The sequence below is a fragment of the Anticarsia gemmatalis genome, chromosome Z (genome assembly GCF_050436995.1).
Source record: "Anticarsia gemmatalis isolate Benzon Research Colony breed Stoneville strain chromosome Z, ilAntGemm2 primary, whole genome shotgun sequence".
Taxonomy (NCBI): Eukaryota; Metazoa; Arthropoda; class Insecta; order Lepidoptera; family Erebidae; genus Anticarsia; species Anticarsia gemmatalis.
This window is the reverse complement of record NC_134776.1, coordinates 7,619,341-7,646,285: the sequence shown is the minus strand read 5'-3', so window position 1 is coordinate 7,646,285 and position 26,945 is coordinate 7,619,341. Positions and strand designations below refer to the sequence as shown.

General features: G+C 34.0%; 1 protein-coding gene across 3 annotated transcripts in view; it reads right to left on the bottom strand.

Moving 5' to 3' along the window:
• LOC142986377 (solute carrier family 7 member 14) overlaps positions 1-24,275 on the bottom strand; it is a 229,566-nt gene extending 205,291 nt beyond the window's left edge. For all 3 annotated transcript variants that reach the window (XM_076134848.1, XM_076134850.1, XM_076134849.1), the window contains exon 1: positions 24,131-24,275. The gene's annotated coding sequence lies outside the window, so the exon portion shown is untranslated. The remainder of the gene's footprint in view (positions 1-24,130) is intronic.
• Positions 24,276-26,945: the final 2,670 nt, after the last annotated feature.

Here is a 26,945-nt window from a genome sequence, read left to right as displayed (position 1 = left end):
CTGCTCGGTATTAAAAGGACTGTAATTAAAAGCTCTTCAAAAATGGCCATTTATTTTACATTATTCATTGTAAAGGAAATATGCTGCACTATTATATTGGAGGCTTTTTATAATTTCCGCTTCATAAAATGTTGTACTTACATAGGTACTTTTATTAAACAATTTAGTACATTTCCCATTTCTGGGTAAAGGTGTTCTGGATCAGCAAGGCTTGATTTCGAAGAGTCATTGGTATGTCAAGTCCTGGGTTTGAAATGTCGACGAAGCAGAAAGAGCATGCTGAAACTACTCGTCTATCATTGCTTGATTGGAACGATGTTGCATTGTACAATGTAAATTAACAGGGAGATAGTTTAGTAACTCACACTCTTCTTGTCTTTTTCGGTAACAGCCCCCGTGTATACAGCCCCTACATCATTTCGATACCAATTATGGTTTTAAATATTTATCATATCAAACGAATAGGCAACATTGCCAAGAAAATTGAATCACTTTCGAGAGACAAAAGTAGAGAGCAGCAGTTGAGATAAAAGTATTACCTTAAAAAAATATATGAATGCAAAATAAACTATACGAATAATATAAAAATACCTACACTATATTAAATTGGTTTCTTTACAATTTAAAGCTGTAATAAATAACTATTATTAGAAAACCTACGTTGAGCAACGAGCGGGCATTAACTCTGGCCTCCGCTAAGTAAGAAATAGTCCGGGGGAAGAATAAAGTAAGATAATATTGCACCTAGTTTTATATTATTCTATAATCTTAGAATTTATTGACCAACCTTTGCGAACCTATTTTGTGTTGCGGGGGTGTTACAAAAACAATAAATGAAATATAATACTGCACAAATATCCGTCTTGTATGAAAGGCAAAACTTGCGTGAACAGTAGGGAAATTTAAAACAACGGGCACTACTTCAAACAGCAGCGGCGTTAAAATTTAGCTTTAAAAATCAAATGATAGACGATCTTCAACAAGTACTTACAAATAATTATAAATATTGTCCCGAAAATAAAAAAATACCTACCTACTATGTTGCAGTAATATTATGTAATACATACTACTGTGACTGTAACAATAAATATGCGAAGAATAAACTTTCACGTTCCATATTTGAACCAAAATAGTACGAATTCAGGTACCAATTCGTATTCTCAAAAGTGTTTGTACTCTAACTCGTAAAAGCGAACAGACACCTTATTTATCCATCCAAGAACAATACTATGATCCTCTAATACTATACACAAATAAAAACAATCAACTAAGTACATAAGTACTTAAAAGTATCCTTTGCTTTCTCTTTTATTTTATAAACGTGCAAACACAGCTCTCGGTAGCTTCTTAAGTGAACAAACTATCGTTAATTATTAGAACAAGGTGCAACGGTGGATCGGCGAGGAAATAGCTACATATTTAATCAATTAAGACCTAATCGACTTAGCAAATTGTAAGTAAAGGAGCTTTCTGCTGCAGAATCAGCTTAAAGTACTTTTAAAGCAATAGTTGGTGGAAAATAAAACGTATTTCGTGATATATACTAGTACTACTTTGCTAGAGTAACCAATTTAGGTACTTAAGTAAGTTGCTTTCCTTTGCACTTTAATTGAAACGAATACGTTCACAATTGAACTAATATAGCGTTCTTATGTTCAAATAGTTACTCTGTTACCGATAGATACAATTTCAGAGAACGTGTGATTCTTTTAATGGCAAAAATCAGGAGTTATAAATGGAAAACTACAAATAAAACGGGACAATACACCCTGGTCACGACTTCTTGAATAATCGCAGTTGTGTGTTGTCAGTACGTTGCATTACTGCCACCACTGATGACACATATGCACAGTAGAGCGAAGCTAATACTGTAATCACGTTTTCTACAGTGCAGCCTTTATTTCTGTATTATAAAAGGACTTTTTTGAAGCAAAACAATTTACATTTAGTGCCCTTTGTTTGTATGTTTTTTAAAGTTCCCGCGGCGCAACTGTTAATACAGAGGCTTTCTAGATTAGTTGAAATACACATACTCGTAAAAAAGAAGAAGTAGTTAATCCAAGGTATAATTCAAATGTTGCATTTATAGAATAACGATTATAATAAAAGGCATTATTATTCGTTAGTGTTTGAAGAATACAACTAACTACTGTTTTACTAAAAAATACATTAGAAATCATTGTGTATTGATTATAGGACTGACTGATCCTACGACCACAATGGTACTCTCATAGACTAGGCAAAACATCCAGCCTCTACTTCCAGATACCAATGACTCGTCTCAGAGAGATGCCGCAATATATTATCATAACATAGTTTTATCTATTACACCCACAATTTTCTTAACATGTCCCGGAAAGACTCAATAACAAAAGCTTACAACCTGACCCAAATCAATATTCAGTTGAAAATACATCGGGTATTCAAGCATTAAATAACGACTAGGAGCCGCAGCATCGCTTGAATGCTCTTCTAACAATAGAAGAATAACGTAGGTACCTATTTCCAGAGCTCAGAGCCCAATAACCCAGTTCTTCAACATCACAATTTGAGAACTGCTCTTATACTAATGGCTTTATTCTTGATATAAATGTCAGTATGTCAGTTTCAGCTATATTAGACTACACTATAGATATATCAATTTTTGGATAGATCACCAGTTACGTATAAATAAAATGTCTTGTAGACTATTCTGTGCATAGCTATATTGAACTACTGTATAGCTATAGTATATGTGCTTCATAAATTTTTGGGTGGATCATATAGCTATGTTTTCCCAATAGTAGGGTAGTAATGAGCCGAGTAGATAGATGGATGTGTCTCAGTTGCGTCGGTCTGGTTAAAAAACTTCAATGTGCGGGTCTGCGGGCTTATCATGTATCTCAGTTGACAACTAGTGTACGTCAAATTGATAGTCACTATTCAGTGCATTGCTGATTCAACGTAACGTGTTAATCAGTTATCTCAGAGAGAAAGCTATGTACAACATAGTGGCTTTCAAATAGTTGTCAACTGAAATACGTGATAGTACCCTGATCTACACAGAAAAATGCCACACGCAATGATTAAGTACTTTTCTATTTCACATGATGACAATTTATAGACATTAAACAACATTTTCCAAGCAAAGTTTGTTTGTCCGCGGTAATCGAAAGAAAAATATTACCAGTTTAAATGAAACTATCACTGGTAAATAGCTGAGATAAAATAATACATTTAAGCCATAAAAAATAACGGCTCCGATACGAATACTATTCTCAATATAAATGTCAGCATTAGTAGAGTTTTAAAATATCAGAAGTTGCACCAACTTTCATTGTTTATAGCTTACTAGCCTCACGTTATTGGTTTTAGCCGTTAATTGCAGTTCACACAACTATTTATTGGTCAGTAACACAAACTTTTGTTTCAAACCAGAACTGAGCCACTTTATGGCTGGAAGGAAGTTTTATAACATCAAAATTAAAAGAAGTAGAAACGATAAATTGATGGAAACGTTTTCTATGTTTTAATTGTCCGCTTTGGAAAAGGTAAAGCAAAATCAAGTAGAATTATGCTTGATTTCGGAAAACATACCTACTAAAGCCAAAAAGAAGGATAATTTGCCTGCCTGTGACGCTCTCTTGGCAAAATCTCTGAATTAATTACAAAAAAACTTAACTTGAAGATAGTTACATTTTTGGAATGAAGCATAGGCTTCTATTTACACACATACATCTCTAAACTGCTATACTGTGTATGCAAGTAGAGCCCCACGTGTTAGCTAGAATAAAACGATGGTAACAATTGCTTTACTAGCAAGCTGACTTTATCGTCAATCAATACAAATTTTAATGAATGGTGATTAGAAGTATATTCCAATTAAAACTGAAAAGGATTATCAAAATTGTCCCTCGGCTCGGTTTAAGCCTTCGATTTAAAAGTGCTTAGACAAACCTTTTATCAACGAAAGGGTTTTTACCCATTACACGATGGAGTTTTATCGTAACGTTAACATTGTATTGACAGTGGCTTTTGAATTTGATAGGGGAATGAGAATGTGTGATGTGTTTAAATCTTAAATAAATTGTTTGATCTTTGATTTGGATAAACGTTTAGTTATCATGTTTCTTCACATAAGGACAGACTCATAATAAACACACTTTTATAATTTAACTAGCTGCCGCCTGCGACTTCGTCCGCATGACAAGGTTTCCCGAAGTAAAAAGTATCCTAAGTGTGAATCTAAGTTAATCTAGGTTTGGATATAGATTATTTCGAAAATAAATTTAGCTCCCAAATTCTGATAATAAGCATAAGGTCTAAGTTTCGACAGCAAATAACGTCCTATACCAAGGTATGATAGTATTTGAAAGGTACATGATGATGACTGCAATATGCCAAACCCGTGGTTTACACTTAAAAGTCATAACTGATGAATAAAAGTCTTCGTCAGTATTTAAATTGGAATTGCATGTAAACAAGTTTAAATCAAATACGCGATCACATACGCGGTGTGAATAGCAGTTGATTAACCTCATCAACAAGCCACACTAAGCCGCAATCCAACGCGATTATATAGCTTCGATGACGAAAGAGCGCAGTTCATTTTCAGATTGAAGTATTGCACTCCACATCAAAGTGTAATTATACAACCTTTACTAAAGTAATCGAGATGTAGGGCTGGCGTTTCAGTAGTTTTATACGAATAAAATAGAATTACCGAATCGTATTTCACATATTAACATATTGAACAACTTAACTAAATTAGACAATTATTTTATTAATATGATTGTAACTGTCGGAACAAGTCAATCCGTGGGATCAAAATTCCCACGATATTGAAATAAATGAGATACAATCTTACTACCGGAAATCGATCCCGACCTCTAGTTTAAAATATAAATACAAAGCCTGTGTATCGTCTATTATAAATCTTTCACTTATTTAACTTTTAATATTATACAGTAGAAAGCCTAAACATGGATGGGTGTTTATTATTCTTTCGCACAAAAACTACCGGATTTGGAAGTAATTTGGCACTCAGAAAGTACCTAGACTAGATTTTATGCCGCAAAATATTTCCAAGCCGCTGAAGCCGTGGAAGAAGTTAGTTACTGTTCTTATTTGCATAATTCGTAATTAATAGTATTATGTTTTGAGCTAATACAAAGTTTTCTTTCGTATTTCTAGTGGAATATTTTTTACTAAGCTAATAAAATTCTCAGCTAGCGTGGACGGTGGCCTAAACTTGTAAACGTGAGACTATGTAATATTCAGTACAAATCAATAGTGCACTCGGGGGGCACGAACCTATAACCTTTTCAACGTATGATTGAGGCATACTATATTATTTAACAGCAGACAGAAAGCACGATTCCAACACAAACTACAGAACATTTTATTCGTAACTGTGAGTAAATTTATCTCTATATAACAGAACAGCGTCGTTTGAATGAAAATAAATGTGTTTAAAACCCAAACTGTTATTTAATAGTGAACCAGGAGTAAACACGCCTTAAGATCTCTCTTCATTTTATTTTCAAACTATCAGTATGCCCATAAATTTCTCTGGAAACCAATTTCGCAGTTCAATTACGATTTTCATTTTTATGCCAGTCTAACGCTAAGACTTCCACGTCAATACGTCAGTTCCAACTTATAACCCTTGAGTTTCTTCCAGTTATCTTCACAAAGAAACTAATTGGCATGTTTATTCCACAGTTCTGACTCGCTGGAATATGAAATCATAAAATGGTTTTTTGGCTTGAAGAGTAAAGCGAGTAAATGATGTGAAAAAATCAATTTGCCAGCAACTCGGGTCGTGGCGTGCATAGGAAATCGTTGTACGGTGCATTTACATTCGCTGTTCTTGTTGGAATGATGCGAAGTAATTTGTTTTAGATCGGTTGACGATTTAATTCAGCCTTGACATTTGTGCCTTTATCGCTCTGTCTATCTATTGTTAAACTGTGTTTATAGGTCGCTCGATGCTGCATCTACAAACTTAAGGTATGGCTATGAACATTTTTTTGCGAGAAATTTGTTTTGCTTTCCATTACGTTTGATTTATGATAAATAAAACATCTGTGTACAGATTTTGGAAGTAAAAAGCGGTTAACCTGAACGTAGAATAAAGGCTTATATATGCGATAAAAACCCGCCGGTCCGTAGTAAAGTCACGCAACTGTAGCGTAATATTTCATTACGATAAACGTAATTGAAATTTAACAAAAAAAGCCTTCGTTGTTAAACACATTTTGAAAAGCAGCTTATGCGCTAAGTTTTAGTTAATTTCTCAAGTTTATTACATTTACTACTTATTTTTACATTTTAAACTTTATAAATTGCGAAAGTTCTTATGGGAATAGCTACAACAAGGAAAGGTAAAACAGTCGTTTTGAACTGAAAAGTATCAAAACAGTGCGATAAAACTAAAATGTGGACGAAGATAATGTAATTGTAGTCTCAAGGTACTTGGTCAGTAAAGATAATAATAATAGCTGTAGTTATTTGAATAGGAGAAAAGCAAACGAACTTTCCATAGTGATTATTTGATAGCGGCCTTGCTTCTGTAGCGAAAACAAACTAGTAAGACTGCTGCCGTGTTTGCGGCTCGCTACAAAAAGTTGACCCCGGCCGTAGACTGCCCGTGCAAATAATACATTGCTTAGCTACGATAATACCGGTCGTAGACCTACTAATGCTACGCAGACTGGAGTGTTACGCAAGCAAAAATATGCGTCGTAACTGCTGCATCATCGTGACTTTTAATTACGTTTTATTAGTTGATGAAAAACGATTCAACTACGAGTCATTATCCTTAGCAGATAACGTTTATCAACTTTCATTTTCCGAGGATAATCTTCAAATAAGTAGTTATAACGAAATAACAATTTATTCTGAATATTACGCGTATTTAGATAACTATTATTGTTTCTAAGACTTAATATTCAAGGCAAAATAGACAAGGTTTATGTATTTTTGTAGCGTAATTTGTTTCAAAGTTTGTTCTACGAATTTCCATTTTGCTGTCGCTAAGCTGAATAGAAATTGTATCTGAGCAATGGACGGCATTTTTATTCAATGTTACAAATCATTTTAGCTGTCAGAGATGCAATTAAGCTCATGACTGCATGGGACGGGGCTGTGTAAAACGACTATTTAAACCAAGCTACGAGTGGGTTTTTGTTTAGAAGGGACGTATACTAAATTAGATTTTAATGTTTTTATAAACATGCTATTGTTTATGAAAAATGTTTGAAAAGTCTTTCTCAAGAGCAATGTTTTGGTGATGTTTCTAAATATATTATTTCTGTTTTATAAAAGGCTGTACTGCATTTTTGTGGTAAAGTTTTATTAGACAACGTTATGATACGTTTTAGAGTTATATTTATCTGAGAACGCTTACTTTCTGCATGAGTGAAGTATGTAACAGTGAGACTTCACCATAAACTGATTATTTCCTTGTCGTTTGAATTCCCGTTTCAGAATAGTATGGTACGCTCTCTAATAGGTTTACGTTTGCTTGTGAGCATGTACCATAGTTACGTAGAATAATGTCATATATGAGCAATTTTGTTAATTTACGTTTTATTTCGAACAACTATAGTAGTATTTTTTCGATTTCATTTTCCGAGAAACGAATGGTTGTTTACTTCAGTCGATTTATCTTCTAAGGTTATCTTAACATTTGCGACTATTTATTTACTATTCTATCCTATCGTAAACATTTTCATTTGTGATATAAAACAAGGTATTATTTTCTTGTTTTATTAGCATTTAACTTATAACTTTTGTAACTCAAAGTGAAGTTTGCTACGAAGAATCAATTAAACTATTAATATGTCAATATGGTTTCTACATTTTTAGAGTTCTATACCCAAAAGATAAAACGGGAACCGGGAACCTAATACCTATACTCAGGCTAGTGCGAACTAACCCCCGGTTTCTGAGGTACATTTAGCGTTAGTTTATCTACTCAATAGTGTCAAAACTCATATAAAAAAACGATATTGAATAGATAAACTACCGCTAAATGGGATGTACCTCAGAAACCGGGGGTCAGTCATGTCACTTTATCGGAGTCTCTCACTCGCACTTACACACTGCCACATTCCAATGATTCTTTTGATTATGACGTAGTCGCACGTTTGTAACGGCCTGAGTATTAGACGTCTGTCATTCCGTCCGTTTGTCTGGCCACCGTTACCTATAATTTCACACATTAGTATGAACCATTGGGTATTATCGTAATCCCTTTAAAGTAGCTTAACTACACATAACACCTCTAACACAAATTAGAGTGACTAAACCTAGTTAGCTATAAACTAACCAATAGTGTTTCTATTAACTCAGACTAATTGCTTGCAGTCCATACAATATGATATGCCGTCGTCGTCATTGACACGAAACTGATGAACCTTTTGTTTCTAAACAAAGCCTTCATTAAGCAGCGTGATTAACCCTGTTGGTGATTGTATTGCAAGTGTTATTCTAATTGGAGAATAATAGAAATGAGCTTCTGTAAGACAAGAAGTATGCATGAGAATACAAGAAAAGAAATTTAGGGACCCTAGCATAGCCTCGAGGTTACGCACTAGTTAATAGGCCTAAGTGGCTACCCAAGGAACAAAATAGTGGTCATATGGTAAGTATGTACTCATATTGACAAACAAAATTAATCAATATCGTGATTTTTTGACGAAATACTTTCGTCTACGTATTGCATTTGACACTTAAAATCTTTATATATATAATTCTTCTGTAAGTGTGTATGTCACTGAACTTCTCTTAAACAACTGGACCGATTTTGATGAAATTTTTTGTGTGTGTTCAAAGGGATATGAGAATGGTTTAGATTCACAATTTTGTCCGCTGGACACTACACACTACTTTTTTAACGTGTAGACAGGACAACGTCTGTCGGGTCCGCTAGTTGTTATTATAAAAACGCTTTTGTAGTGAGCAATTTAACATAATAATTATATATTGTCGTTACGTTTTGTAACAATTGCATTACATCTAAATTTCTTTTTGAATCATATTATAAGCATGTACAAAAACTAAATAGCATAAAGCCATAAACTAAAAAATAAATAAATTTAATTTTGTTTCAAAATATTTACTTCGGTCAACGAGAGCAGGCCTTAAGCGTTGGTTTTCATTCTAACATGTTGTCGTGGAGTGTAATTAGTGGACGTGATTCGTGTGTTTTAACAGTCACACGTGTCGCATAGCCCGGGTCACGGTCAACTGTCTTTCAAAATAGGTAAACCAAATAAAATATGTATAAGGAAATACGAATCTATTAGTTTCCGTGTCACCCCTAAAAGGACAAGTAAAACCGGTTAAATGTGAGTTACACTCGCGCGTGAAGGGGTTTGTACCGTTATTTATAAAAAATAATCGTTTTTGTTGTAAAAGAGAACTCTTAAAAATATTTGTATTTTTGTCGTTGTTATAGCCGCAACTGAAATGCATCATCTGTGAAAATTTCAACTGTCTAAATTATCACGGTTCACGAGATACATCTTTGTGACAGACAGACAAACATACAGCGAAGTCTCAAAAAGAGCTGATTAGATTTTTTCCTGATCCCAAATTATAGATTGTGACGTCATTACTTAGTGTTATGGTATCATAACTATGCTGTGGTTACGAACTGTTATTAGAAATCATTAAGCGAATAGTAATTCGAAGTATTGCTCATTATGCAGAACTTTAAGTTTATACGTAGAAAATAATTTCTATACTCATTACTTGTACTTACGCGTGTTTAGTTTCTTGTGGAAACCCAGTTCGTGTATAATAAGTGTTAAACATTGTATTATGTAAGGCCACAAATTTAGGGATTATTCAAGGTAGTTTACGAGTTTAATACAATTGTGATGTAAAAATCATTGAGTACTACTATTAATCCTGTGGCACATTTATTTTCATATTAACAAAACTTTGTAGTAATTATGTATCATTCTTAATATACATACATACAGAAAATTAAGCTTATTTCTCATGGGGGTAGGCAGAGAACAAATTTCGCCATTTGCCATCTTAACAAACTTATTTTGCCTCATTCAATTATTTTTTTAAATAGCTCGTATAAATGTGAATTACTCGCCATTTTTCATAGCGTGGGGGCATCGCGTCGGGCATTCTCTGCGACCGGGGATTCATGGAACTAACCTGATAGTAGCTGGAACTCGGTAATTACTCACATTTTCTACGAATGCATTCCATTCACTATCTACTAAGGTCAAGTTCACTATTATAGCAGTAATACTATAATATTATTTACTTGTCTAGAATCCTAGTCTTATTCTACTTCTTATTTATATTATAAATGCAAAGATTGTAACGATGGATCTTGCATATATATTATGTTTGTTAGTCTTTCACGCAAAAACGACTGATTGGATGTACGACCAGACATCTTTTCATAAAGTGTTTGGTACTCAATTACGGCGAAACTACTGCACGGATTTGGATGAAATTTGGTAAGTATACAGAGATTGCCAATTGAATAAAACAAAGTAACCACTCAACAGTAAACCTTATATTCACTTTATTATTCTGGGAAATCCACGCACACGAACTCGCGAGCATAAGTATGTACTATTAGAGGTATATGTACTCTATAGAAAGACTGTCAATTCTATTCACAGGGTGTAAATAAAATTGACAGCCGCTGTATCGAGTGAGACAGCCAAGACGGTTACGTGCACAAGGCACAGGAAACGACAAACATTCTCCGTGGTATAATATGAGTAAACAATATGGAATGAAGATGTTATGTTTCGTCACGGCTAGTTAAGTTTGGGAGTGATTAGAACAGGCAAATTGTGTCTTTTGCTACATTCAGTCGTTAAGTGACAATCAGTTCTATATATTATATTAGTGACTTACGTTATAAACAGTTTGCGAGGCTTCTATACTTATGTGATACAATGTATTGTGGTATTGTTTTTAAAAGGATTATTTTATGGATGATTTAGAGGAATTTTTGCCTCAAATTGCAGCAATGGGTACGATGTGGTTTTTATCCCAAATACAAATAAGTATTTGTATTGTCCTTATTTTGAGCTAATAGTTTTGATGGATGCACGTGCGTATGTATGTTTGTAACTCTTTCATCCAAACATTACTGTACGGGCTTTCATAGAATGGTGCATACCGATAATTTAAAACTTGGATTCACATATAAGATTATTTTACCCTGGTTAATCTTTTCACTCGGACGAAATCGTGAGTAAACGCTAGCATCTTACAGGGCTTTTAAAATTATAAGAATGTTTACTAATATTTCGCTGAAAATGCAAATTACAGCCTTCGGTAATATTCTAATCTATCAGAAGCCTAGTAGTTTACTATGGAAAGCCAGTCATCCGTTGAGCCCCTCTATTCTTAAAATAACACATAATATTATTAGAAGATACAACGAACCACTTTAGAACCAAACCGATAAGTAAAATAACTACAAGCGCAGTGGTTAACGTGGCCACCTTGCCGTAATAACCGTAGCGCCGCATTTGATGGGTTTGAATCCCATGCGGGACCAATACTCGTGTGATGAGCACGAGTATCTGTTCTGAGCTTCATTGTAAATAATATATTAATTAGAAATAATATAACAGTATAAATTGTCTTGTAAGCATAGTACAAGCTCTGCTTAGTTTGGAATCAGATGACAGTGAGTGAGTTTTAAAAACAATTATTTGAAATTAAATTGACGAATCTTTTGAGAATATAATTTTCTTTACTATGTAGCAATATTTTTATTGTAGCAGGACATACAAACTGATATTTATAGTAATATTTTTATGCAAACAGAGAGAATCACGACATTAATTCTTATGGGCCATTATGCAAATGTTTTAAGGCATAAAGCGTAGATTGTATTTGTAACATTGTACCGTCTGGCGTCCGTGTGGGATCAACACATATAATAAAACATTGTAATTATACTACTCGCGTTTGTACGTTAAAACCTGAATCATTTTAAATTGTAAACGTTTTTCTTACACATATAATATAACGCCTGTCATACCTGAAGGTGCAGATAGAAGTGCATAAAATATACCCACATTTCACCATTTACAATAAGCCCCATGTAATATATGGTGAGCCTATTGCCTTATAGCGTGTATGTTACAAAACTCTGGACTACTATTAAAAAATATCTTGTTATAAATTAGGAAATATCCAGAACTTAACCTGGGAATCAAAGACGCGAACTCATGTCAGCATTTGTAAATACTACCGCCGAAAGTATTAAACTAGTCAAAACATTTATTAGGCCTTTTTAAAAGTATTTGAAACAGACTTGTTAAGCAATACATTGAGTTCAGTCGTTTCGTGCCGAAATAGATTATCTAAGTAGTCCGAATGACGTAAAGTCGTAGACTATGACGTCATGATTTAGACAATATCATGCGTTATGTCTTCAGTAAGTAAACTAAAAGTGTCGTGAGTTTTATTAATATCAATATTGAGTGTTGTAAGAAATAGCATAACATAATGTAGCCTAGAAAACCGATTATACAGGCAACTTTATACAATTCTGACCACTATCAAAAAGCGACAATTGGCTAGCTATCGAGAAATTTTGTATGAAAATCTTATCAGCGCCTCTAGCAGGCCTCGTAGGAACTAGTTTAGCAGTACATTTTAAATGTCAAACTTTGCATACTCAGCAGTACCGATTGTACAGAATCGCGCTACAGAGGACGGTGCTATAGTATTTAAAATGGGGCTGGGAGGAACTGTTCCGCATAGAAAGGAGAAAGGCGCGACGTCGTGTCGTGGGTGAACTTCAATAAGTCAAGGTGAATAAAACAGACAAGGTAGAGTTTTAAAGGCCCAGAAGTTCATCAATCCACCATTTTTTTTTTCAGAGTTGCTATCTCTTGCCAGTCAGGGAAAAGCGCATATTCAAGAGAAGTTTCCTTCTACAAAGAGTGATTTTACTCATTCACTTGTGGTTACCCAACATCAAAGCCACGGGTCAGCAACTGCTGTTTATTCAACAATTGTAATCATAATCAAGCACAACTATACCCTCATCCAAGTTGTATGAACAAAGTATAAGTATTAAGCCGGCTGTTCACAGTGTTCACGGGTCACCAATGACCGGAGCGTGGGCGTGACCTTTTCACTACAAAATATAGCAACACTATGTTGTTTCACGCATAAGTTTAACCTCGATTTACATAACGTCCAGAATAGATACGAGTTCTATAATAGTAAGCTTACTGCTTTTTTTCTTTTTATAACGTTCTGCTTACAGAGTAGTGGTACCTAGCTGCTTCAGTTGAGGTGTCTTAACTACTATAAGCTTAACTCATTAATAGGCAAGGTACATTTTGTGTACTACCTTGCCCTATGTTCTCTAAGATGGCCAAGTATGTTACTAAGACTTTGACTTTGATACCTTCAAGAACTGTGTTAAAAGTGACGTTAGACTCGGTGACAGTCAATTATTATTTCTGATATGCACTTGACTTCGAAAATTCATTGGTGTTTTGCCTCAGGTTCGAACCCTCGACCACTTGCGTGTTAGGCACATGCTTGGACAACTCAGCTACTAGTGTTCCCAAAACTAGCTACTACAAAATATCACCTGCTAATGTTAAAGGGTTACAAAGTTCCCAAGACTCGGCCAGTGTGAAGGTCCCGAGACTTAAACTCGACGGGGTGTATGGCTTCCAGTGTTCATGATAAGTGTAGTTAGTAGTAAACTTGACCGTGTAACGTAGACAGCGTTTAAACGTGAGACTGGAAGTGTATCTTTGACTACAGAGATTTTCACAACTGATTTATTATTTACTAGCTTCGACTCGCGAATTCGTCCACGAGTAAGAATATACTGGGGTAGTAAGAATAATTTGTATTAATACAGGCTAAAAACCATCTGAGTACCGTACACCATTCAGTAGATTTTGCGTGAAAGAGTGACAAACATACAGTCACCCCCACAATCCTCCGCATTTGTAATGTTAGAAGGAATAGGATTATATTGGAGTGCAATGTTTTTACTTTCTAAAAAATAACATGTTAAGCCTGTAAATTATGTGAGAACTAGCAATAGATAAAAATCACAATCTCCTTGAAAAAATCAAAGGGAAATGAAACTAGAATGTCGTAAGTTATTAAATGTCTTTGATAAAATTTTCAATGCAAGACGAAATTATAGACTTAGTTATTTAATTCAAAGTGGTTTAGAATATTCTACGATGTGAACAACTGAAGAGAATAATGAATGATGGTCAATTTGTATCTTTTTAAAGTCAGTTGAAGGAGTAAATTGGATGGTAACAAGGATACAACACGTACATGCTTGAACGAGAATGCGTGCAATCTGCATGGTCAAATTCAGGATACGAATTCTGTTATAGTAAGTTTTATTTTTGTGTTATACTTTTTAAACAGTGTAGTAAAAGAATTTAGCAAACTTAGCGGTGACAAAATATTTTTTTAATCCATTATTGTTCTACTGCAAGGCAAGGATCTCTTATAAGGTATGTACGTAGTTAATTTTCAAACTAAGTTTAAAAATTCCTTTAAATAGGATTGTAGTGCACAATATGAGAAAAGTTGTTAATCCTTTCAGCTAAGCTTTAAGTCTCGGTTTTCTAGTCTCGATTTTGCCGTTACAATTTACCCAGAAATACTACCTCTAAATGCTATGGTATTTGTATGAAATTTCTATATTCACGAAAGTTTTCAGTCATGTACGATGCTTTTTTAAATTTTGTTCTCTGTCGTAAGCCGGTCGACTCCCGAAAGAGAGCGTTTGGGTCTTTAGTTTACAAAGCAAGCTCAAAGCGGGTTGAAGACTTTTCATTCTTTGAAGAACTATCTAAAGTAAAGGCAAAGGCCTACTCACGATACAATCCTCACATTTGTACTAAAATTATACATTATTTCGTGAACGTAATTCGAAATATTTGCCATATCATTTCGAATTCTGCAATAACGTTTTGTAAACTGAAGTGATCTATTATAAAATTGGGCAGTGAACAGAAAAATATATTAGGTACGAAGAAAACTAATAAACGGCGGAACGTGTACAGGCACGATAATATAATTGTTCACTGAACTGTGACGAAGTCTTTCATAGATAGCTTCAAACATGTTGAAAAATTCACTACGTTTTTAATTTTAGTTTTGAGTGGTACTTTTTATAAAGAGCTTGTTACTGTTAGTTGTATAGTTATTGAAATCGGTAAATGTTAATATTTTTTTTTTATCGGAGTTATTTGTCGTAGCGGGCTTTGCTATTATATTTAGTCAACATGTTTTGTTTTTGTTACATAATAAGATAGATGTTAGGCTAGTAATTAATCATGACATATTTCTAAACGAAACTTTCTTTGAAATATAGATAACGCCTTTAAAATGATCTTGTTAAATTCACTCTAGAGATGAAATCACATTATACCTTACCCCGAGCGTCAATATGAAACAATTTTATACTGTCTCTATCAAAGTCTACAATTAACGCGGTTGCTATAAACCTCTGCATGTTATTCAGGAATGTCTTGGGCATAATTATTCTTACCATTTTTATAAACACGCACTGCCTTACGCATTCTTAAAGGCTTTGAAGTTTACTGTCGTTTGTAAATCAACAAGTATTTGACTTACAGTCGACTGAACGAACAAGTCTTTAAAAGGTGTATCATATTTTAAAAGCAAGGCACGTAAGCACTCGATCTATTGTTGTCAGCGTTTATTAAACCTTGAAGCCTTCAGGCGGAATGAACTATGACTTGCTACATAAAAATATGCAATACAACAGCTTAAAAAAAGGTATATATCTCCAAAAGCAGTGGATTCATCTATAAAGTGTGGCTGTTATTTAGTAGTAGTATTATCAAAGGTATGGTTTTAAGCAGTTTGTCTCATTTAGGTCCAGATATTTTGTCATACAAGACTACCGGTAAGACATTTCCCGTCTAATGTGAGAATAAGGTAAAAGTCCAAAATAAATGTCTACAATCTTTTTGTTACAAACAAAGAGATTATAAAGAAACATAATAGAGGTAGTGAAGTAAAACTATGGGTAACGAAACTTTTAAGGGTGTTAGTTAAAAGGAATAGACTCCAAAAGAAGTCGAGACTACCATTTTTTACGCCAAGTAGTGCTATTTCTATTCGGGAAGCGATTAGTGCCTTGCAGTGAAACGGTAATGGATTAAATTAAACTTCTTAGGTCAAATAATGTGAACAAATTTTCATAAAAATATCTCGACTTGAAAACAAAAATGTTTATAATTTCACGCAAAGTTTTCTTTACAATTTTCCTTTTGAGCTGGTTTTAAAGAGGCAATTTTAGCCGTTAGGATATTTTTAGTACGCTATCAAGTTTTTCTTTCATCCGATACGGAACTTCGACACCCACTTCCAGAAACACAAACTGTTTATATATTAGTTTCAAAGTTACCGATAGCGCGATCCTCTACCACTGTCGACTATCAATAACCGGCTAGCTATCACTAAATTTTGTATGAAAATCTGATCAATGCGCAATGAATCTAGCGAGAGCCGTAGGAACTATTTTCACAGTACTTTTTAAATTTCAAACACTAGATACTCGATATTCGATACTACAGTTTACAGACTACACGGAATCAGGCTATACAAAAATCATTTAAAAATAAAAATTCTAATTTCAAACTAGCGCTTTTGGATTCAAAACCATTAAAATTTTATCGTACACTAGCTATGCCCCGCAGTTCCACTCGGTTTTATGATTATTAATCCGCTTTTCTAATGGACGTGGGTTTTATGCAAAAATATATTTTTTTATATCCCACTGTTTTAGAGCAGTTTTCAGTTTTAGAGTTTGGTGCTTTCAAAATAAAAGCTTCAAAGGACTTTTCTATTTATTATAAGTATTTTTAATTGATTAAAGACCAGTTTGAGTGATTATAAATAAGTGTCAGATATCCTATGTAGTAAATGAAGTGACAGCTAATTTGTGAAATCAATTTTCATAATCTGTTCGATAAGCTATAATTTAAATAATATACATATTTAGAAATGGTAAAACCGAGGCTAAATACTCGTATTATGCGAGAATAATTAATAATAGGTAATAAAGAAATCAGTTCAAAAGTAACTGATACTTTAAACTGTCAGATAAGATCTCGAATATCGAGTTTCTCGATATAACTTATACTCGTAGGCATCTTCGTATCTCGCCGAAGGTAAATTAGTTTTACAAAATTCTTAGTTAAACAGGAAGTCTGAAGTGACAGGGTGGGCTCCCTGTTTGCATGTCAACTACTTGTTCTTCAAACTTCGCGCCTATACGCCTATAGTTTGAACCAACTCGACAACATTTGCTCGAATACTGAACAAGAATTCAGAACTTATGAGTACGTTGAACGTTTTAACAGCGGTGGGAGAGAGAACTTAGTGCTGTATTTGTTGATGTGTTACTTTAAAGTTTGTATTTTAATTTTATATAGAAATATGCCGTATTTATTAGTTTTATTTGCGTAGCATCGAATTTCCTCCCTTTCCAAGAGGGTGGTAGGTTCCCCAATTGTTATAAACTACCATAATAATTATGGTCAACATTTTACCTAGGTGAATTATTAACTTAATTTTGATGAAATTGAATGATAAAAAGAACAAGTTCTCGCCCAGCACTGAATATTCATATTTTTTTATCATCCTGCTCTCCCTCGTTATATGGGTTTAATCTGAAACTTATTCTACTCCGTACGTTTTATGTGCTTAGAAAAAGGTGCGTAAGTCTTCCTCCACGTAATAATATATATTATTATGTTATTACTTATTTTTTCCATAATAAGTATACGCGTATTTAGAGTATGTTTGTAAAAGTATTTATTGTGTTTGTGAGTTGTCTGGTTACCAAAACGCAAGTTAGCAATTGCTTGGAAGGCTTCTTAGTTTGGTATCTCATGACCATGTTTGAGTTGACTAAAGATATTTATTATAGATTTATTTATAAGTATAGATATTTACAGCACTTTATGGTTCGATCACAAAACTGTGAATCAGAAAAATACTACGCAAATTTCAACGTTGCGATTTCTTACGTCAATAAGAGAGACGTAACATCGTAAGAATACTTGATGCGAATCAATTTAGTCCACCGATATGTCGTGCAAACTCGTATGTTTGTCGTATCGCAGTTTTGTGTGCGAAACCTAGGAAACTATTTTACTACAGTTATGAAAAGTGTTTTCATTACCTAGGTGTAGGATAGGATTTATAAGACCTTTAAGCATTGTTCTAAGAACCATATTTTATGTTAGTTTTCTGTTTTTTTTTTAATATTTACTGATATTAATAATAGAGTAGATAACTGGGTAACGAAAAATTATTAAACCATTAGTTGAAAAAGATCATTCCAAAACGCTCATGCTTTGTAATTTTTCTCGTAATTAATGTTAAAATTTAAATGCCATCAAAAACATTCTGTAAAATTTCCAAGTCTCGCCGTAAAAAGTTCTGAGATCGATATAATACCAAGTCGATTAATCTATTTAGTCTCTACTTAAAATACATTCTGTCTTAAGTTATTACGTATGTTATTATCATGCCAATTTAAAAAAAAATACGTTTAAAACAAATAGACCGACTTGGCCATCGCATGATTTGATTATTAGTTTGTATCACACTACACAGCACGAGGAGAAGCTAATGCTCCCGAAATGTTAATGGCGAATTTGTGTTTTCTTGCGATGACCAAGTCGATCTATTTTGTTTTAAACGTATTTTTTTTTAAATTGGCATGATAATAACATACGTAATAACTTAAGACAGAATGTATTTTAAGTAGAGACTAAATAGATTAATCGACTTGGTATTATATCGATCTCAGAACTTTTTACGGCGAGACTTGGAAATTTTACAGAATGTTTTTGATGGCATCTCACTTCTTTTTGTAGAGGGAACATAAGTCCAATTTGTATGTAAAGACGTTTTTTTTTTCCTAATTCAACATATTTTCCTAAGGTAATGTTGTTCAGTTTCATGGGCTAAACACCCTTACCCACCCTATACTCCCTCCCGTTATGCCTCATATAGTAGGTACCTATCTACACCTATTTATTTTATTTTCTACAGTAATAATGATTCATTAACTGCAAATGTAACCTTGTAATCCTATACATTTATATGGAATTACAAAGTTATTGTTGCAGTTAGTGTATTTAGAAAACTGAACCGAAATTAGAAAATATTACATTTTTCCCATGATTAAGACACTAAACCCTATATGTATTCTGAATTTGAAGCTTCTAAGTCTGCTAGAAGTACCTTAGACTTTTGATGATCGGTGAGTCAGTGAGTCAGTGAGTCAGTGAATCAGTGAATCAGTGAGTGACAAAATTCAGAAACTTTAACAAGTTGTCATTCTTAAACTACTGGTTCAAATTGACTGAAATTTTAAATATACCGTGTATATACAATGACTGATTAGTTGCTGAAAATTCAAGCTTCTTGTTTTATCCACAACGAAATTATAGGGGTGTCAAAAATAGCCCGAATTGCTTCGAGAAAAGGATGTTACGGCCGTGCCGCTTTTTTTTTGCTCGACTTGCGGGGGCACTTCCGTGCCCCCAGATTTTACGACATGAAACATAGGCAACGAAAATGTGACGTCACTGTGTCGAATTTCTATTCTTAAATGTATTTTTGACATTTCATATAGAGTAACTGATTTTAATAGTTAGAGTACTTACTAAATTACTAAAGAATTAATATGTTGTTTGTTATCTTGCAAAGGCTTTTTCCGCGGCAGTTATTTGTATAGAAAATATAACAGTTTACGAGAAACGGATGCTCCTAAAGGTTATGGAACCACACAAGATGAAGTTATGGCTGATTACGTTACTTAACCTTGTGTATCGCGTGCTATAAAACAACATAGCCTTATAGCCTTAGAAAGCTATAAATAGCTTCACTGCTCTTCCATACAAAACCATTCATTCTACTTCCGATCAAATTTTCCCAAGTTTTTGATTGCTTTTATTATTGGCCTGTCAAATCCAATTTGCTTGTACATGACATTGGTCAATATAAATGAATGTGAATCGGTATGCGATTGTCAGAGTGACGTCATCAAGGCTAAATCTTGTGATAAGGGCGTGCGCTAGATAAGTAGAACAATACAGATGCATTGATTAATTTATTTTGCGAATGACGGATATTTGTTTCAAACGACTTCAATAGAGGTTTCTCATTTTGTCTTTTTATTGCTTATGTTTGTTACATCGTAACATATTAGTAGATGGGTAGTTGGTTTGAAAAGGTTTAAAAAGCGTTGCTTCCCATTTAAATTTGACAAGACTGAACTAGTAGATTTTGAGACCTTTTAAAAAACGCGTTACTTCGTATACTTTGATGATAATTTCATTCTCTAAGTGTGTTTTTGACGGTAATAAAGTGATATTTAAGTTGAAGCCAGATTTTTCAAAAAAAATATATTAAGATAACGCTGGATTCGCGATTTGTGTAGCCACGCACGCTCCCGTGCCGTTGCACGGGTAGTACATTGTAGAATTACGGCAGGAAAGTAGACCGTTTAAAGTTAAAACTTATACAGATTTATACAAGACAATTATATTTTCGGTTTTGAAACATAATTGGTTTTGTAATATATATGTATGTATTTTTTCAATAATGTAAGTTGAATTATATATTTATTATATATCAATTTCATATTGTTAGAATAACTTCATCTTTTTTATTAGAAAATATTTTTTCTGAAAAGCAATCTAATTTTTTTTCTAAGATAAAATGTTGGTAATACTATTAGACATACATTATCTAGCTTAAAACGTCCCTACATAAATGTTTGTTAATTATATTAGCTTTGCTGATGTTAAGTTATTGTGACAACACCCGATAACGCTTACCGTACGACCCCAGCTCAATATAGCCCGGAATAAAACCATTCAATAGTTTTTCAATGCTTGTAATTTGAACAAAAAACAATGAAAAAGACGTATAAAGAAATACTCGATCACATTTCTTGTTGAACGGAATATTTTCCATTCCATGTTATATTGAATTGACAATGACTGAACAAAATAAATTTCGATCAAAGGCTAAGAGCGAGCTCTATGTGAATGAGGAATGTCGATCGCTTTTGTATTGGAAATTGTCGTACACACTCTACAACAAGAGAATTTATAAAAAGCAAAACGAAATAAAAATAGTCCTTTACCTACATTTAACGTTTGAGAGAAAAAACCGTTTGCGGATGCGTAAGGATAAATCTAATATCAAAAAAGAATATTGTATCTAATCTACTACTGTTCCATGGCTAGCCACAGTCTTTTCTCAGAATGAGAGTGAGAAAAAGCCATGAATGACTTCAATACACTGGCTAAGCACTGTCAAGCGGCGTTAAGAATGATGAATATTTCTCACGATATTTTCCATCTCCAGTAAGCGAGTAATATTATTTTTTTATTTATTAGAATAACAATCAATTATCGTATAATTCAAGTTTTTAAGCTATCGCGGTTTGAACACATTATGCAACACTTATCATACACCAAACTTCTTATAAAGTAATGGATGAGTTGCCTTTGCTTTGAACCCTAGAATCCATCCTTGCATGAAAGGCGAATGTTTAGACCATACGCTTAACACTACTTTGCTATATTAGTACCAAAAATGTATTTTAATATTGAATTATGAATACATTTCAAAAGGTAAGCGTAAGCTGTACGAATACCCTGTAACCAACCAGGTATGGGCATTATTCTCAAAACGTTCGAGATAAAGGTCGTTTTACGCGTGTGTGGCATTTATAAATAGCAAGCATTAACGCGTGGAGAGGCATACATTGTTCCGGATATCTTAATAAACGTCAATTATGATTGACATTTCAAAGGCGGCTCTCTAAACGGTGTGCAAACTAAATTCTACTATGTCAAATAAATATCCACACTTTAACACTATTCCATAATATCATAAATGTCAAAGTATTCGTTTGTCCCACTTTTATATCAAAACAACTGAATCAAATTGAATTAAATCCGAATAGATTGAGACCAATGACAGATTGGTTCCAAGAAAATGACAATCAAGCAACGTATTATAAAAATAATTGGAAGCAAAGCCGCGGACCTAAGCTGTTTAAATTATTAATCTTATAGAAATAAAAAGTCCATGAAAAGTGAAAACAATCAAAAAAGGAATATAGTTCATAAAACTATTAAAATGTTTACTTTAAGGAGGCATAAAGGCCTTGAAAAGAACAAAAATGTTCGTAAAAGTCCAAAACAATATGCCGTGGGCGAACATGACTGTGCGAAGGAAAAAGACTGAAAAATAAACAGAGAGAGAGTGTCAAACGATACCAATACCTATTCTTTTTAAAAAATAACATTTAAGCGCCCAAATGAACGATATATCACTTATTTATAATTATTTTGCAGCCAATATCTCCAAATATCTTACTACAATATCTAACTCGACCCCCATTTTCCGAAAAAAAACCTCAAGGGAATCCAACAAATACTTTATAGCTACATAATTGGTATCCTAAATGTTGATATTTCAATGATAATAAACTTAACCCTTGGAAATGATTCTCATCAATCCTATAATCAGGAAACAACAAATTCTAGTGAGCCTACATCAGAAGTTGTTACATTAATTATACCGAAATGTTCCCTATTAAACCCTCCGTTGCAAAGGTCGCCTTTACAATATAAATAGTTTTCCCTGTCAAGAATAATCGCTAAATATCGCGAGACATTAAATAGCCACTCTTTTTGAACGCCGGATAAAAATAGACGTATTTTCACAACCAAAAGCGTTTTATTCCTCCGAAGAAATATGCAAGAACAATGCAAAGTTAATCCAAATCTGGCAGATGTAGCTCAACTGGTGGATTCTTTGAGATCTCGCTCAAAACTGTCCGAAATAAGACAAAGACGCGAACTGAAATAACTTAAGAAAGCCAACAATATTTTATTTCATTTCAAACCAAAAGAATATATATTTGAACCATTTTTTTGGTTTTTCAAAAGTATTTGCTGCCGTCAGTGTGAATTAGACTCAATAATATTCGATTTTAATACATTCAATACCTTTTCTAACTTTAGAATTATTTGTAATCCTTTCCTTAAAGGTATTAAAGTTGTGGGCGTACTAAAATCGATCCCGAGCTATCTACTAAAAGATTTACCCAGCTTTAAGTGATTTGACCAGCCAGCAAAAAGTAAAATAAAACCTTAAATGTCCGAATCAAGCGTAAAAATGTTCGAAAGACTTCTACGATAGCCGTTTTCAATAAAAACCAAGGAACTTTTTTCCCCATTGTAATATACAACTTATATATATGACATTTGCTATACCAAGAAATATTTTGAAGGGTATAAATATTCTAAAGCCTTATTACTGAAATTACCATTCGTAAATCAGCACGACACATAATGACCCCAATTAATTCCTTATCATTCTAATGACGTATTGAACTCCTATAATTTATGACCCTTAATCCATCTCAATAATACGAATGGGAGAAATCCATTCACGAAATTGTATGAAACAGTACCATTCGGTGCCATTGTGACGGGTACATTTTTCCATTAGGGATATTTTTAACCGTAATAATATTTAAAACCAAAGGATCATGTAGAAATCTTTTTTTAGAAGCACAAATGGTGACGCCGCCACAGGAACTGGAACAATGCCTATGACAATACACGTAAAAGTAAAATTCCGAATTAAGCTCGACCTAAAAACACCGCAGACAATAAACAGCGAGTACAAACGAGTATTTAAGCACGGCTGCTAGTTAAACCAGTAATTCCTTACGCTTGTATATTGATTTCATTAAAACACATTCAACAGTAACGTCACGTACTCAAACGAAGACGTATCGATAGCCAAAAACCATTTTAGAAGTATTATTAAAGTGCTACACTTTATTTCAGGCCCCAACGTTTCAGTACTTGGTGCTTTCTTTTGTTTTTCTTATAAATATATTACGAGGAGGAAGACGTTCATTTTTGCCTTAACGTTACGCACCGCGCGTAAAATATCTAGTGGGCGACGCACGGAGTAGAATAATGCGTTACTTTTAAAAATTTCACGAAGTGAAGCTCAGCGATGCTCCCGCTTGCCACAGGTTGCCTGAAAATGTACTTACTTCGATAAAACGGCTAGCTGGATGCAGGCGGCACAGGCGGTGGTACGAGAGCGCGCTACTAGCGGAATAATTCGAGTTGCGTGTGGGTCACGAGAATCGCGAGTGTGTTAACTCGGCGGGCGTAGGCAACGACCGAGCGCCTCTCCGTCCCGTTACACACTGCTTATCGACCTCACCGCACGAACTCGTAGACCCCGTCCGCCCTACACGCCGCTGCGCCCGCCCTCCGCGCAACGTTGCCGAAATGTGAGGAGGCTTTAACTATTCATCTCTCATTATTCTCACCAACGCGATCGATGTCCACGTGACAGCGATTCACTTTCATCAGGTGGCCCTTCTAAGAATGACTTCTGAGAATACTTGCCATAGATTTTACCGCAGCGCTTCGTCGAAGTAAACGGTAATCCGAAACCAGGGGACCTCGATTAGGAAATTGGTAACGCCGAATTTTAAGAGCGAGAGCAAGTACCAGTAAATTGGCCGAAAATGATGAAGTAACGCTTGGGTTCCATCGTTTCTAAATATAACACACGTACAGTCCCGTACATACGAAATACAAGGAGTATTTCGTATGTACGGGACTGTCGTCTTAGAAACAATAGCATATATTCCGTTAGAGTGCTAAACTCCTGAAACATGTCGCAGTAGTAAATTAATAACTATTTAATGCTACAACTATTCACGCTAGGTTACTCTCAGCAACAACGAAAACTAAACGTAGAAACCGGTCTCGGTATTAAACGTTCAGAATACGGAAATTAACTAAGTTTAATTATTATTGCGGTGCACCAAGATATTACAGAGAGCCTGAAGACACAGCAAATAATGACTGAAGGTTTTTAATCACAGTTTCTTTTACAGTTGAGCCGATAACGGTTGAATTTTTTATTAAAATCTGTCTTACTTTTGTAGCAAAATGTTCTTTACAATGGAACGTCTTTTCTTGTCACTGTTTATTTATTTTTGAACTCAAGGATGCAACCCTAATCTATTTTTAATTTGTCAAATGTATGTACTTGTGTGGATTATATTAGAGCCGTGTTGAACTGGGAGAAGGCCAAGCACAAACACCACAATTTTTCATGAACGTTGACGGACAGTAAGCCCTACGCATATATTAACTCATTTAAATTTGGATGTGACCAACATCACTCACGAAATCATAACAACATGATTTGCATTATTTTTACATTCTAAATACAAGCACCGTAAAGAAAAAATGTAGAGGTTTTTATTTTTAAATATCGTAAAAGAAAACATATTTAAGTAACTTAAAATTTCCTAGTTTGCAACTAGGTGTCTGTGTGTCACGGCAACTATTTTGCAGTAATATGATACTCGACGAGGTTGCAAATCTATAACGCACACAAGATAGGGAATTATAATACTGGAACCGTACAATAATTATTGTTATAGAAGATACATATAGTCACATCTTCAGAATAAGTGTCAGATAACCAATCTACTAGATAAAGTGATAGCAAATGTACAGTAAAACATCTGTTAAATTTCCATCTGATAGGCTATCTGACTTTTATCTGACGTTTACGGACATACAGTAGTAAATAGACTTGTAAGCTACTCACTTGAACTTTTATTTAAAAACACCAAAGTCGATGACTTTTTAAAGAGAAACTTTAATACTAATAAATACGTCACGGGGTGTTTAAGTAACTATGTAAATAGATAAACATGAAATTACTCGCATTTGATAAGTATTGACTCTTTCAGAACAAGTTAAATAACATCAAAAACTTACATAAAAAAATCTCACGTCTCAGTTCTTCTACCGTAAACAGTTGTGAAGATGCGTGTAATATCAAATCATTTTATTTGGCCCTTACTTAAGTTATTACGAAACTTGTTATACGAACGACACCATTTTGTGTCTGGATTATTATAAAAAAAATAATGTTTCAAATAAATATAATCATTAGTTAATATTTAAACACTGATCTAATACTACTATCCAATTGCTGGGTCTCCTTTAGCAATAAGGAAGGAGTCGGGTCTTGAGTTCACACCGCTGGCCAAATGTGGCCAGTTACAAATGACAAATTATTTGTCAGCAATACACAGAACCCTTTATTACACGTGTCGCCTAAAACCCTTGTTAATTTATTCATAAATAAACGGAAAGTTAGCAATAACATCTTCATTTATATTGAAAGCTTAAGTTTTCTGCTAACGTGGGATCAAAGTTCTCACGAATAATTAAAACTAACTATTTATATACCTTTTAGAGCCTAAAACTCAAGTCAAATGTTAATTGACATTTATATTTCAGTTGTGCCACGAAAGCGTATCTCTCGCCTACTGGAGTGTCTTGATATTAGGATTGGCACCTACATTTCTGGCTGCTATATTTATATTGCTCTTAAAGTTTAAATATAAAATTTTAATATTGTTGCTCTGAATGCCCGCAAGCTCTTTAAACATTTTTAGAAGCAAGTCTTTAACCCACTCCGGGTTAGTATGGTGAATTCCATGCTTGACTACTCTAAATTTCAGGAGACTAGTGCCAGGCCATTCAAGTTATTATATTTTGCTCTCTTCTTTATCTACACTGCACGTCGGGATATTTGATGTTCTTTATGTTATAAACCACATAAATCTTTTTTGTTTTAGGTAAAGAAAAAAAACAAAATATTGGAATTTCTAAAATCAGTGCAAGTTATTATTCACTCCTTGCGTACGGGCAAACAAACAGCATGTGGCGTCAAAATGCAAGTATTTTGATATAAATAGCATTTATGACATTTCACAAAGAGTTAGCTAATGTAACTAATGGTCAAACACCACTATTCATGCTGAA